The sequence below is a fragment of the Aethalodelphis obliquidens genome, unplaced genomic scaffold (genome assembly GCF_003676395.1).
Source record: "Aethalodelphis obliquidens isolate GAN/ISIS:26980383/991018 unplaced genomic scaffold, ASM367639v1 scaffold25, whole genome shotgun sequence".
Lineage (NCBI taxonomy): Eukaryota > Metazoa > Chordata > Mammalia > Artiodactyla > Delphinidae > Aethalodelphis > Aethalodelphis obliquidens.
The window spans coordinates 28512623-28528109 of record NW_020837969.1 but is presented as its reverse complement, the minus strand read 5'-3'; the positions used below and the strand labels follow the sequence as shown (position 1 = coordinate 28528109).

General features: G+C 42.6%; 1 pseudogene; it reads right to left on the bottom strand.

The window, feature by feature from the left end:
• Positions 1 to 13052: 13052 nt before the first annotated feature.
• LOC113628986 (MICOS complex subunit MIC27 pseudogene) lies at positions 13053 to 13826 on the bottom strand (annotated as a pseudogene).
• Between the last annotated feature and the right edge of the window lie 1661 nt (positions 13827 to 15487).

Here is a 15487-nt window from a genome sequence, read left to right as displayed (position 1 = left end):
AATCCTGATCCTGCCATCTGCCAGCCGGGTGACTGTGCAGGTCACGAGACCTCTGCATGCCCCTTTAACAGCGTGGTGATGAATGCAAACTCCTGTCTTGTAGGTCCGTGATGTCATCCCTAGCAGGAGCGGAGGAAGCCTGGACAACAGAACTTTGCAAACCTTGAGGTCTGCAGCTCAGTGAGACGGTGAGAGCACTGGACTCCCAAAGAGCCTCCACTGTGGGTCAGTAGAAGAACTGAAGAGTTTTGACCGAGGACATTTTGATGCTCCAGGACAACTCCACCTGTGATGATGGAAATGCCCCATATCTGTCCTCTCCTACATAGAAGCCACGGGCCCCTAGCACCCAAATGTGGCTAGTGCAATTTGGGAACTGAGTTTTAATTTGATTCGATGTTCACTTCTTGAAATTTAAATACTCACAGATGGCTACTGTCTGGGACAACACAGTTCTAGAACAGTGGTTCTCAACTCAGGCTGCACATCTGAATCCTCCAGAAGCTTTAAAAAGTCTTGAAGCCCTGACCTCATACCATTTAAATCCCAGCATGAGAAGTAAGAGTTCCCTAGGTGACTGTAATGTGTAGCCAAGGTTGGGGCCCGCTGCTGAGGAATGGGCAGGGATTTTGTTGCGTAGGTGCTTGTGTCAATCATGGCTCTTGCCTTGCTAAACAGGAGAGTGATGGAGACCGGCTTGCTCTGGGATGTAGCCACTTGGATTTTTCTCTGTTGAGGACTTCGGTAAGTTTGCTCTTGGAACAAATTCTAGATGCCTCCAATCAGGACAGGCTAATTGGTCTTGTTTTTTCATGGTCCTGGTCATGTGTCTCCCTCGGCTGATAGGATTGGAGAGCGTCCCTGGGTGGGAGAGGGATGGTTTGGGGGAGGGGTGGGAGGAAGGGACGTGGACCAAGCATGCTACAAGGATAATGAGAGGCTTCCTCTCCAAGTTCTGAATAACCCTCCCTCTTCCAGTTCCCGTTACACTTTCCCAAAGGGAAGTTTCATTTCATACCAGTGGTAGGAGGTCTTTAGTAGAAGGACACAGGGGGTTCCTACCTCCTTGTACAGAAAAGTATCATCAATAACTTGAAACCCAATTAGACCAGGAGGGAAACACTTTGTTGGGACTGAAGGAACCAGAATCAGGTTTTAATGAAAAACACATTTTATTTCTAAAGTAACTGGTCTTATGCTCATTCCAGAGAAAGTCCTCAGGGCTCAGAGAAGAGGAATGTAATAAAATGATAACAAGGGCATCCTGGCCCCTCACAAAAGCACCGTCCCTGTAAGTGGTTACTTCAAGGGCTTCTCCTGCTGCTTCCCCAGTCCTTGCTGGGGGTGACTGGTGGACCTTATTCTTATTTGAAGTCAATGCAGGTGAAAGCAGCCCCCTCAAAAGCTGGGAGGGAGTCTGCGGAGACAGACAGGCTCTAGAAATGGAAAGAGAGAGCAGAAGAGGTGTAATCAGATGGTCTTCACAGCCCATTAGACCGTGCCTGAGCCGGGAGACCTCCCTCCCCGCCGCCGCCCCTCAGCCCAGTTCCAACATCTCACCACCCAACTGTGGAGAGGAGGCAAGGAAGGGTGAAACAAGCCTTCAAGGAAGGAGAAGCTCTCATCTGAAGACCTAGAAAGGCTCAGAACTTCCAGTTCTGGATTTCTTGTTAATGGACTCTTCTTAGACTTGACACGGCTTCACCCTGTTTTCGCCACATGAGCCACTTGGCTCTACTGGAGGGAAAGAATCCCTAAAGAACACACAAGTGTCAACAGCTGTTGATGGTTTCCCTTTCCATCTTGACCCCGAGGCCCTTGGTACCATTGCCCAGTACTGCTCACAGCCTCCTTTCTGATGGAAGGGAATTCCCTCCACCCAGGACTCTGACCACTGCCTGTCTTCAGCACATACTAAGTAAAAAACCTGTTATAGGTAGTATCTCATTTAATTCTCAAAATTATCTCCATTTTGTTATCTATGTGTAACAGAAAGGATAAGTGGCTTATCCAAATCCCATATCTGTTTTCTGTTTTTTAACATCTTTATTGGAGTATAATTGCTTTACAGTGGTGTGTTAGTTTCTGCTTTATAAAAAAGTGAATCAGCTATACATATACATATATCCCCATATCTCCTCCCTCTTACGTCTCCCTCCCACGCTCCCTATCCCACCCCTCTAGGTGGTCACAAAGCACCAAGCTGATCTCCCTGTGCTATGCGGCTGCTTCCCACTAGCTATCTATTTGACATTTGGTAGTGTATATATGTCAGTGCTACTCTCTCACTTTGTCCCAGCTTACCCTTCCCCCTCCCCATGTCCTCAAGTCCATTCTCTAGTAAGCCTGCGTCTTTATTCCCGTCCTGCCCCTAGGTTCTTCTTTTTTTTTAGATTCCATATATATGTGTTAGCATATGGTATTTGTTTTTCTCTTTCTGACTTACTTCACTCTGTATGACAGACTCTAGGTCCATCCACCTCACTACAAATGACTCAATTTCATTTATTTTTATGGCTGAGTAATATTCCATTGTGTATATGTGCCACATCTTCCTAATCCATTCATCTGTTGATGGACACTTAGGTTGCTTCCATGTCCTGGCTATTGTAAATAGAGCTGCAATGAACATTTTGGTACATGACTCTTTTTGAATGATGGTTTTCTCAGGGTATATGCCCAGTAGTGGGATTGCTGGGTCATATGGTAGTTATATTTTTAGTTTTTTAAGGAACCTCCATACTGTTCTCCACAGTGGCTGTATCAATTTACATTCCCACCAACAGTGCAAGAAGGTTCCCTTTTCTCCACACCCTCTCCAGCATTTATCGTTTGTAGATTTTTTGATGATGCCCATTCTGGCCGGTGTGAGGTGATACCTCATTGTAGTTTTGATTTGCATTTCTCTAATGATTAGTGATGTTGAGCATTCTCTCATGTGTTTGTTGGCAATCTGTGTATCTTCTTTGGAGAAATGTCTGTTTAGGTCTTCTGCCCATTTTTGGATTGGGTTGTTTGTTTTTTTGATATTGAGCTGCATGAGCTGCTTAGAATTTGAACCTGTGCTCCTAACCTCGGCACTATTAAGTGAGGAATAGGCTGGAGCTCCCCCTCGTGGTCATCGCGCAAAACCAACAGTTCCTGCCTTAATTGGTTTCCTGCCTAATTGTCATTCCTCTTCCATTATGGATCTCTTCTTTCCAAACCCTGGCCATTAAAGTGATAGTCTTAAATCCCAAATTTCATCCTTCTTTCACCCTAGCCCATACGTCTATCTCTTTCCAAAGAGCCCTAAACTCTCGTCTGATATCTGACTTGAAACTATGCACCCTATCCCTTGGGACTCTGTATATTAAAAACAAACAACAAAAAAACCTCACAGATCTCCCCCAAAATTTTTTGTTCATCATTCCATTTCCTAGCATTAAGCGACCTCTGGCTTTTCTCTGAAGACTCCATTTATCTTGTACCCATCTCTAGCGTATCCTTCTCTCCTTCCTTTTCCTGAACTGAACAGAAGGTGGGTTGGCAAGCCTGTGCTTCCCGCCACTGCCCCCAACCATCCTTTCGTGACCTTTATCCAACGACCTTGCCAAGTTGAGATTCACACACCAGAATCTGTAACACTTTCTTTCCTTAACCTGGCTCACAGGCTTCCTTTTCTTGCTCAAATCCGAGGGATTCCAACATGAAAACCCATCATCCTCCCAACTCTACTCAGGCACAATTCAAGTTCCACATCCTCGGGAGCTCGCTCTCACCTCCGCGGAGCTGCTCAGCTGGGTGACAGTAAAGATCGCTGTGGGCAGCTTGGCATTAAGTTCTCTGAAGCTAATGGGACTAGGTTTGAATTCTGGGCCTGTCACTTGTGTGCCTGGGAGCAAATCTACAGCCATCTGCAGCTTTAATGTATTCATCTGTGAAATGGGATAAAAATAATACCTTACTGACCGGGGTGTTACAGAGGTTTAATGAGATAGTACACAGAAATTGCCTAGCATATTATCTGACACTTTAACACCACAATCAACGTTAGCTGGAATTATTATTATTATTATCATCATCACTGAGAATTCCTCCACTACTTAGATCTTGAACTCGTAACATTTGCCAAGACCATAAGCTCCTCCCTGCTTTTACCTTTCTGACCCCTTCATTTCATTAAAGCAACTCTTAATTCTCGTTGGGCTCTTGCCCATCATTCATTACTCATTGGGTTCCTATTACATTCTGGGTAGTACTTCTCACAAACACCCTCCCCTCTCAGGCCCCCAGCCCCTTCTCAGCCTCTTTCCCTCTCAGTGGATTGCCTTTCCTTTCACTCTCTTGAAGACAAGTCTCCCCCTACCTGAGTTCCTTCAAGGTCTCGCCTCTATGCTCAGCACCTCTGCTTCTTCTGTGTTGTTTTATTTACCATCTCTTTCTTCATTCTTCTCACAGGCAGGGAGGTCTGCCCTTTTTCCTCATTCCAGCGAGTCTCTCTACCTGTGCTCTTAACTCCATCCTTTCCTACCATCTCTAAGCCTGTGATCCCACAAGTCTTCCCAGCGCAGTCGTCATGCTACTCAGCCAGGCTTGATGAGAATTTCTCCTCTGTAGCTTCCAGAGATCTGCCCAATTCTGTCTCCACCCTTAATTCCTCTCCTCCTCCTCCTTTAAAAGATTCATTTGGTATCTCCTCCTCTTCTTTTCACCCCATTCTTGTGAGCTATTCGTTAGGCTCTGCCTGTTGACTTTTACTTTCTGTGCTCTCCTCTCCCTCTAGGTGGTCTAATTCTCCTTGCATATCCATGTCGTTCACAGCCATGTCTAGCTCCAGGCTGAAGATCAGGTGCACATCTCCAGTTATCTGTTGGGCACAAACTTCATGTGTCCAGTTACCATCTGACCTGAGCATCATCTGTGTTGAGTCCTCATATCCCAAGCACCAGCCCACCTTCCTCCAACTCCCTTCTTTCTTCCATATTTCTACTCATGGTACCACTCTTCTCCCTTTTTCATAGACTCAAAACTTCAGAGTCAATGTCGAAATTTCTTTTTCCTATAATCACTGCATCTAATCAGTTATCATTTTCCTTAGAGTCTCTACCCAGGATGTCTTTCATCTCTTTCTCCTTCTTTACACTTCCACTGCCTCTAATTTGATTCAGGGTCTCATCTTCTTGGACTGTCATAATACCTGCCTATGTCATCACTTCCAGATTCTTTTCTTTCCAACACATCCTATCTTTATACTATTGTTTGTACATTACTTTCTAAAGTCAACTGTGTTTATGACTCAATTCATTATTTCAATCATTCACTCAATCATTTGTTCATTTCTAAAATTGAGTTCTTTCTTTGCACAAAGCCTTACAGATAGATAAAATAAGACACAGTTTTTATATAGGGTTATTAGATAATAGCTAAAATGTACACATTTAAAATGTCAGTGGTCCAACATGGTAGAGTCACAGTTTCATGCAGATATGAGGCAGGAGGAAGGGTGGGCTCTTTCACACATACCTTTGATGTCCAGCTCTTCCATCCAGTGCCTCCATCATCTTTTAGAGAGAGCTCTGGAGACCTCTCCCGGATCCTCTGTACTTGGTCAGCAGAAAAGGGAGCACATGAAACGGTGCAGGAGACGGCTCAGAGGCCAGGCTTGGAAGTGGTACACATCGCTTCTATCCACATTTCTATCTGCATTTCACAGACAGAGCTGCGTGGGGCTGGGTAACGTAGTCTATTGATACTTGCTAAAAGAAAAAAAGAAGCAGAGATATAGGTGAGGCCGAGCAGCTCCTACACTGAGAGCGTATACAGTTTTGTAAGGACAGTCAAATAAACTGACAATCGAAATATAATGCACCCATTACCCACTGGCTTAAGAGCAGGTTTGAGCTTGAGTTTCAAGAAATTCCCAACTTTAGCCCCAAGAGAACTTACCCAGTTTAACTTCCCTAGAAATCCCTTGTGTTCTAAATGCAACTGTTTGCTCCTAAAGCCCACATGGGCTTCTTTTCCCCTCTGGGTCTATGAATTTCCCTAAGATTTTTCTTCTGTGCCATCACACTTTCACCTGACAAAGTCCCACCATTCCTTCAAGACCCATTTCAAATGCAAGCGTGAAGTCTTCCCTGACTTCCTTCCCCCTTCTAAAGCATTTGCACCTCTTTGTAAGGCACATTTTTCACTTTATCTTGTATTATAATAAGGTCTTAGCTCATTACCAGACCACGTGCTTGAGAGGAAGTGTAGGCTAAAGCCACGGCTGCTTTGTGTACATCCTGAAACATGGAGCACGATGTCTTGAACAAAACTGGAATACAAGACATAAGCTTCGTTAAACTGAATCCTTGTTTTTCATTGACATTTCTTGTCTCTCCAATCCTACCTTGAACTCGGGAAGTCTCAGACGTTCGTAACAGGGTGTCTTGTATGTGACCTATGGAGGATGGTATAGGGATAGTGAGAGAGACTCAGGTTCTCGTCCTGACTCTACCACGCATTGGTTGTGGGACCACTGCACATATGTAAGCTTCAGCTTGATCGTATATAGAGTTGATCTAAATGACTTCCATGTTACTTTCTGGTTCTAAGAACCAGTTCCATGGCTTTCCCGCTACTCCAAGAACATCCCTACGGCTCTAGGTTGGAAGCAAATAATTCACAGAGAGCCCAGTTAACAATTTAATTCAACAGAGAAAAATATGCTTAGTTAAGTTGAAGCATCAGATTATGAGAGATAGAGAAAGAACAAAGGAGAGAGATCTTGGATAATCTGGGGAGAGAGTTGTCCTCTGGCATGGTTAGCCCCTGTAGGGTGAGGAAGCTTGCAAAGCACAGGTTCCCAGTACTGGTGGGGAAGTGGAGGCACTGCCACCCCTGGTGTAGCCAGGAATTCATCAGTGTGTGTTTTTCATCATCATAATAATTGGGATTTGATGGACGGGGCCAAGGACAACAAGGCCTCCTGCAATGCACTGGACAACCCCACACATCAAAGAATTATCATGTTTCACACATAATTTTCAGATGCCCCACTGGACATATAGTTGGGTGAAAACCCTGTTTAGAATTATCTGAGCCTAAATCAGTAAACTTGGGAGTCTGTAGTCTATAAAACACTAGAACACATTTTTACCCTGTTTTAAAACTCACTGAAGTTTTCAGTAAAGCATCAGTTCTGTAAATTGACAGAAAGCAGTACTTTATTGTATTTGGAACTTCACCAAAAGTTGTTCATAGTTTTAGAAAATACATCACTAACAACAATGCCATTGCATTGTTTGAATCACAGTAAAATGTTCCCATATCAGTCCCCATTCATGGTCAGTACCTTCTGGTGATTACCTGTAGAAGAGCAGGTATCTGAGTATTACCTGCTGTGTTCTCGTCATGCTTGAGTATTACATATTGAGACCCTCTCCTTGGATTTCCCCTTTCCATTATTACAAGCAGGATGTCATATGATTTTTAAAGTTATGTCTATAGGTAGGTTATATTATTTATGAATTTCGCTTTAGAATAACAAATGGAGTTGTTTAAAATACTTAATATAAAAAGGACATTAGATATAATTGGGTTGAGATCCACTGAGGTAAAGAATCAAGGGGTTCATGAGAAGCTGACCATAGAAGATTACATTTGTATTCATGGCAGGACAAAATTAGCCTTTGATTCTACTACATGGACTTGAAGAGTAGAGCTTCATCCATTTCTAATATCCTCATATCTGTTGGAATAAAACCAAAAAACTCTTCTCCTAATAATTGAAATTTGCTTAATGTTCTATGTTTTACTGAACATTTGCATTTAGAATGTTTCATTTGGTTCTCAAGACCACCCCATGAGGTAGATCCAGGTCATTGTTATTATTCTTATTATTTGCTCAGGAAATTGACATAAAGAGAGATTACAGGACTTGCTTTAGGTCGCCTCTCTAGGTACGTGGCTAATGCTGGATCCACTGACTCAATCACACTTCCTCGTCATGTCACTCACTCTGGAAGGATGGCATTTTATTGGTGAATGCACAGACAAGCCCACTAATTCAAGCATGGATTCTGAACATCAACGGAGTTCGTGTCTTCTAGACTTTCTGTGAGAATAAAATGAGGTAATACGTGTAAACATGTTTAGAACAGAGCTTGGCATAAGAAAGGTACTCAGTACTGATATGTTTCTCTCCAAACTCTACGGCCACAAGAAGGTACCCTGGTTATTCTCCTAGAGGCAGAAAAGACTGGGTCTGTGCTCATGGAGACCTGGAAGCATCTTGCGCAACTTAAGAGCAGGCTCACGTAGAGATCTTCCTGCTTCGTCAGTGGTCAGGACGTCTCAATGAGGCATTCTTCCCAGGCTAGGTTTTAAAATGTTTCCCCTTGCACCACCTTTTTAAAGCCACTCACTCATCAAAATGAACAGGTACAAGAGCTTGAGGAGAGCACAGTTAAGCACACGTTTGGATCTGTAGCTGCTCCCTACTCTACTCTATAGCATCCGTGGAAAGCTTGGCAAACAGGAAGACGTCCCACCCAGCCCTGGAAGTCTCAGGGGAGGCACCGAGGCGCCAGCACATGGCTCTGGATTTCCTCCCACCCTCATCTCCCAAGCATGGGCCTAACCTGAATAAATAGAGGGGGAGGAAAACAGGAAGCAGTAAAACAGTTCAGTGGAAAGTAAACATGCAGCAAAGGCACAGGCCTTCTCTCTGCCTGTTAGGCTCTGTGGGAGGCTGAGAAAAGCAGAATCTATGAGGAAAGGCCCCTCTTGTGGTTTTGGTCTGTCTCCCATTCTGCCCACTCTTTCCCCAGCCTGTGCATGAACATACACTCACATAACCCTGCTTCCCCACTCCCTGTCCTTCCCCTGGAACAGACCGATCCCATGGAGGGTGTGCAAGACCTCAATACATTTATTCTAAATTAAACTGTGGGTAGAATGCTATTTATCAACACTTTTCTACATTGTTCATCTCCCTCTTTGTTAAGCTTTTTACCAATGCTGTTGAAAACGGAGTCAGTCAGTGATCCAATCATGCCCCTAAATGAATCACTGTCATACATGAAAAACTTTGGACCAGGGGTCTGGAGGTCTGGAGTGTTTTTCTAGCTCGGTCTCTGCCACCTGTGAAGTCAGATCATTCCTCTTAGCTTCAGTCTCCTTGTTTGTAAAATGATAGAGCGGGAATAGATGATATCTAAGGAGAGAAAGCAAGACACCCTGTGTCCTAGTCTAAGGCCACGAGCATGCAGAAGCCCTGCAGCTACTATCAGATGTGTGGACTTTAATGAAGTAGGCATGATATTTGCTTGCAGGAACATTCCTCTGTCCAAGAGATGGTCTGTGTCTGGGGCAGCCAATCGAGTGTCTCAGAGCTCCTAAAAGGCATCCATGTGAAACGAGCAAAGTTAACCTTTAATTATTTTGAAAGTGGAGTTGTAGCGTCTTCTAACACTAATTGGAAAAGGGCAATGAACCACTTTGGGGTGCTAGCGTGTGGTCCTCCACATAACAAAACATGTATTCTGTAACATACATCTTCTTTTGCTTCTCCAGATCTTAATCATTCGAGCAGAGATGGCTTTTAAAGGAGGAGAGAACTAGATAACTTCATTTCCACACTGACTTCTTACTCTGACCATGACAGTTATCCCAACACTCCTTTGCACATGAGATTTGTTGAACATGACCTATGGGCTAAAGCGATCTACAACCTCAAGAAACATCTTGAAACCTTAGACCATCTGTGCTCTGGCACAGGGGCGAGGAGCTAGGACTCTATGGCTGAACACCTCCTAGAAGTTGACCAGAGAGGCACAATCAAGGTCCCTGTGTCCTCACAGTGGGAGAGTGACTCCTTATGCTTTGCCATGACTCTGGACCAGTGCATTTCCATTGTTCCACTCCTGACAGATGAAACTTGACTTTACATCAAAAAAGCTCTTTCCTAGAACCCCTCTTGGGTACTAATAGGTTTTTGGCCTGAGGTTTACTGCATTATGATTTCGTGATGAAACTGGGGAAGGAGAGCTATGTTTTCAGAGGCTCTGTCAGTGCACAGCAGGTCCCCTCCAGACAATGAAGCTACTGTGGAGTAGAAGAGAGCCTGCTGGGACAGATCCCAGGCGGTTCGATTTAGGAGGTGCACACAGCTGCCAGGCACTGCAGAACGATCGTGATGTGCCGGAGGAATCCAGGTTTCAGGAGAGAGACTGAAGCACCGGATTCGCAGACTGGCTCCATAGGAGCGTGGCTGGGGTTCTCATTTCCCTCCCGGTTTTAGGATATGAGTTCCTCAGTAACTTGATGGTGATTTCAGTGTAGTCCTACCCTGCCTGGTGTTTCCAAAGTTGATTTTGACCTCCTATCCTCTCATTCCATCTTTACCAACCTGCAGAGTTTCCGGGCTCAGGACCCCGGGGACCATGTTTCCTTTGAACTTTTTACTCTTGGACTGAGGTCAAACGGACACCTTCGTGACCTTGGAAATGCAACTATTGCCAAGTCCCTGTATCACTTTGAAGTGAGTCACGATGCCATCAACATACTCTCAGGATGGTCTTTGGAGCGTGGTATTATATTTGAAACAGAAGTGTATACCTACAAATTACTAACACTAGCACCCCAAAGAGGTTTGGGATGAGAGTAAGTCATCATCCTGTCCCACTCCTCATGCATCCCCTGGTCAATTAAATTACTGGAATTCATATTATTAAAAATTGCATTTCTGAAAGTGTAATTCTTTGCATATTGGTCTCCTCTCTAGAAAGAAACATGAGCCAGGGATTATATCTTTTCATTTTTCTAAAAACAAAAAAAATCAATGTTCAGAAAGAGCCTGGCACATGGAATTTCTTTAACAAATATTTATCAGTGAGTGAATGAAATTTATGTATGCTGATTTGAGACATGACACCAAAGAAATATATAACCTTAGCCAAATTTCTTCATATCTATAAGCATCTAATTCTATGTCTCAAAAACAAAAGGACTTTTACTAAATGATTTTGGAAGTTGCTTTTCACTCCAATATTCTAAGATACTTTTTCTTATTTCAAGATATCTGGGGTTCGGTTTTGTACAAATTACTATACAAGGGAAACAATAAAGTTGAAGTTATGGGCTTGTCTCAAGAAATACAATAAGTTAAGTCAATGGCGTTCCTAAGGCCCATTAAGAATTTTAACATCTTTCTCTGTGGTGGGTGATGCAAACTGCATTGTTCATTTATGCATTAATAATTCAGTGCCTAGGGCTAAAATTAGAGAGAGGGAAATATGAATACTGGCAGTGATTTTCCCCTCTGTCAAATATTAAAAATGAGTGAATGTGGTTAGGATAGGTATAAATAGTCATTAAAGGGAAATACTAGATTCACATAATACCATTTTTTTTTACTTGCCTTTAAGAAAGATCAGAAAAGAAGAGATTTTGAGTCAATTATGAGGAAAGAAGAGGTGACAAATGAAACACCTCAGAAAGAGAAGAAACACAGGAAATACAGAGGCTAGTTCTCTCAGCTGTATCTCTAACCCACTGCAGTCACCACGTGAAAAGAATTTTGAGCAGGAGAAGTAAAAATGCTTTTATTGTACAAATCCTTTGTCTGAAGATAATAGAAGCCTACCTGTGGGAATTCCAATACCTTCCAAATATTTTTTTGAAGAATCCAGAAGTTTCCAGGATTAAAAAGAAGTGCAGGGTGAGGCTTGGTTTGTCCAGTCACTTTTTGCACCAAGTTCCTGCTCTGGAATGAATCACGGGCCTCTACTTTCTCTCTCTCTCTCTCTTTTTACTTTTTCTTAATTGCAGTATAATTGACATACCCTGTTGTGTTAGTTTCAGGTGTACAGCAAAGCGATTCAGTTACACATCTATATATGTTTTCTTTCAGATTATATTCCATATTCTTTTTCAGTCCCCACCTCTGCTGTCCCTTCCCTACAGGACCTTTCCTCATGTATGGACACACCTTCCTTCTTGATTCATCAAACATCACTAAGCCCATGCGATTGTGTGTAATAGACTTGGTGATATGTGGGGTGTAATGGAGAGCTCTGCTGGATAGTACAGATGCACATGTAACGTGAAGCCATGTTTTCAGCCTTCTTGCCATAGAAAAGTTTTCAGAAATACCTTGGTCCTGCCAGTGGTTGGGACGGCTTTTACCATTGCTCTAGAAAGGTCTCATTTCCTCTCCTGCTCTCCATCTCAGGATCTCCATTCTCTTCTGAGGCATCAAAGAGAATATCGTGGAAGTTTTCTGGGTGGGATTTCCCTTAATCATTAGGCTTCTGTTACTTTTGCATAATCAGAAGAGTCCAGAGAGGCTGAGTAACCAGCATCCCCTCAATACTTTCTTTTCTAAATGGCATTTTCCTCTTGCTTAATGTATGTATATATAACCCCTTATACTTGTCTTCATAATGATGTCATTTTTTTGTCATCCGAAGTGGCCTGAGTCATATTTTGTGACTACCCAAGCATACAAATATTCCCTTTGCCTTTCCAAATTTGACCGTATAGCAGTGTCACCTGAGGAGCATTTTCTTTTCTTTTCTTTCTTTTTGTCATAAAATATGGATATTTTATTCCAGCTCTGAGAAATGAAAAACAAAGAGGAGGAGGGAACACATCCTTCCACACACTATTCTAATTTAGCTGACATTAATTCAGAAAAGCTAAAACAAATATATATGTGCAAATGTATACATATTTATAGATACACATACATATTTTTTCAGATTTTAGTCTCATCTGTGTTCATATATTTATTTATTTATTTTTATAAATACCCTTAAAAGTCACCAAATGCATCCTAATACTTCTACCTCTGCGTCTTCATCTACCATTTAATATTGTTTGGATTGTATTCAATTTGTGTTTTAATCACTTATGTGATTTGTCTAACTGTACATTCAAAGATATAAGGGAAAAATTTGGTTTAAATTATACTCTATGCATCACAGTTACCCATTACATGATTTTTTTTCATCATTATTTGCAACTTCACACATCTTGTAGTTCTCTGTGCAGGCTATTTCAGCTTCTAGTGCCGTACATACCTACATCTCCGGATGGAACGGCCCGTGATCCATGAGCTTGGGGTCAGGCATAAACTGTGTAGCACCTGAGGTGTATTCTGGTTTGGTCTTTGTTTCAGAGCTGAGTTCTGTTGGCAAGGCACAAAGGTTGTGAGTTGTTTTTGCAGGTAATTCTATTTCATCAGAGCTTCCTAGCTTAGTTTTTTCTTTTGGTTCAGGAAATGACTCCTTTTTGTTGTTTTTTGTCCACAATGATTGAACTGCTTCATAAATTTGCTGGCTTATAGCACATGCCTTTTTCCCAGTTACCTTTGCAATCATTACTGATTGAACAGGGTAGAGAACAGTTGCTCCTAAAGTGGCCAGTCCCAGTGGATAAGCAATTCTCTTAAACCTAGAACCTTTTCTCGCTGAAATGAAGGCTGCCAATCCTGAAACTGTAATCACTCCAATTTTCGGAAGAAAGTCTCGAGGTGGATTCTTCAAATAGACATATGCATCTTTTCCAAATTGTGCTGTATCCATTATCCCATTTTTCACAAAGACATAAACATCCTTGCACCAGCCAATATAATGACCAGTTGTAGCGCGAATGGATGCAAAGCCCATTTGTAAGTCACCGGGCTGTTCTTCAACATATTTAGACTGGAGAGGTGGCGCAGTATATATGGGGAGCTGCTTTGGTTTCACTAGCTGCTCCTTGGACTCCTCTTCTTTGGCCACACGCACTCTTACAGATGCACATATCAGACCTGCTGGCATGGTTGTCTCCTTTCCCATCCTGACAGCCGCCATAGCTTTGGCCCTCTCTGGCCAGGTATTCGCACGGAGAGTGTCTTGAGGAGCATTTTAAAAATGCATTATCTTGGGTACCATTTTAAGCCTAATAAGAAGGATTTGGGGAGGGGGGGTTGATTGAGTTCAGAGCCCATGATTCTGAAATTTTCAAACTCTTCACACATTATGCTTGGGTAGCTGGTCTCAGGACCGGCCATTCAGAGCTGCTCCCAGAAAGCACAATGGTCCGCTGTGGTCAGTCCAGTTTCCTCTGTTCTTTCACTCTTTCCCTTCCCCCATATGTATCCTGCCTCCTCTCTCCCTTCTGCTTTTTTTCTCTCTTTCCCTTTTCATCCATCAGATATGAAGTTCCCAATATGTGCCTGGTACGTGGCCTCATACCCTCGTTGCTCTGCCCTGTTGTGTTAGAGTCACCCCACTTTTCAGTCTTCCTTTGCCTCTACCCAGTCCCAAACACCCCAAGTTCTGAGAAAGAAGCCTCACCTTCAGAAGCATCTGTCACATAAGTCATCATCCCCCATCTCATATCCAGATATTCCAGGAGCATTTGAGCCATCTTTCCATAGTGGCTATGATATTGCTTTGGAAATAATAAGACGTGAGTCCTGTGTCTCATTTGATGGTGACCATTATCATTTGCACTGGATCTGCTCTTCAGTTCTATCTTCTTTAAAATCATTTATAGCTGAAAATGTCTTACTGGCCCAATGAGGCTGACGGCACCATTTATAATAATTTCTAGATAAGAGACAATGAGGAAGTTCCATCTCATAGGAAACCAGCTTAGCACCTCCCTGGACAGTCCCAGGCCCAGGAGGAGGACACTCTGCTCAATTTCTCTCTCACTTCCTTTTTTTTCATTTTAATGCAATGAAAGCCAGACCATTTAGGAATTATTCTAATCCCAGTTTCAAGTCCCATCCTTTTCTCCAGTCATGCACGTATTTAGATTTTTATTCCTTCATTAACACGGGGAAAATGCAGACCATTATGACAGTTAGCAGACATAATTTTAGACAAATACAACTTATTATCAAATCAGCCTGCAATAAGTATTTGATGAACAGGGCTCTTCAATGTAACTTCCAACACTAATTTAATGAGAAGTAGCAAATGAATTTTTTTTATTCTGATATCTCCCATGAGACAAATGATACTTTGCAGGCCTATTTTTAACAAATGAATTATTGACTTAAACTGGCACAATTAATCACAATATAATGGGATCAGGGGATATTAGGGGCTCATTTGTCACAGCTGATGATGAGTACTGACTCTTCTGAGAAATGAAACTCTTTCATCACTCCTAGATTAACAGTTACATGCTTTCAAATTTCAATCATAAGGAACTGGCAGCATAGAATGAAAAGGAGCCAGACCGGAGGAGAAAATGGAAAAGGAGAATACAGAGTTTGTTGTTTGCAGTCAGAAATGCTACTTCTGCCAGGACTCTTCAGTGAAGATAGGAAAATGATGCATTGGAAAGGCGGTGCTAGTGATGGGCAGAGAATCAGGACGGCAATTAACATTCTTGTGATCTGGGCTTAACTCTCCTATTAAAAATCTGTGTGACTCCTGACAAACTGCTTGACTTCTCTGAACTTCCTCTTCTTCATCTGCAAGATAAATACAGTACAGTCTCTCCAAGGAACGTTCTC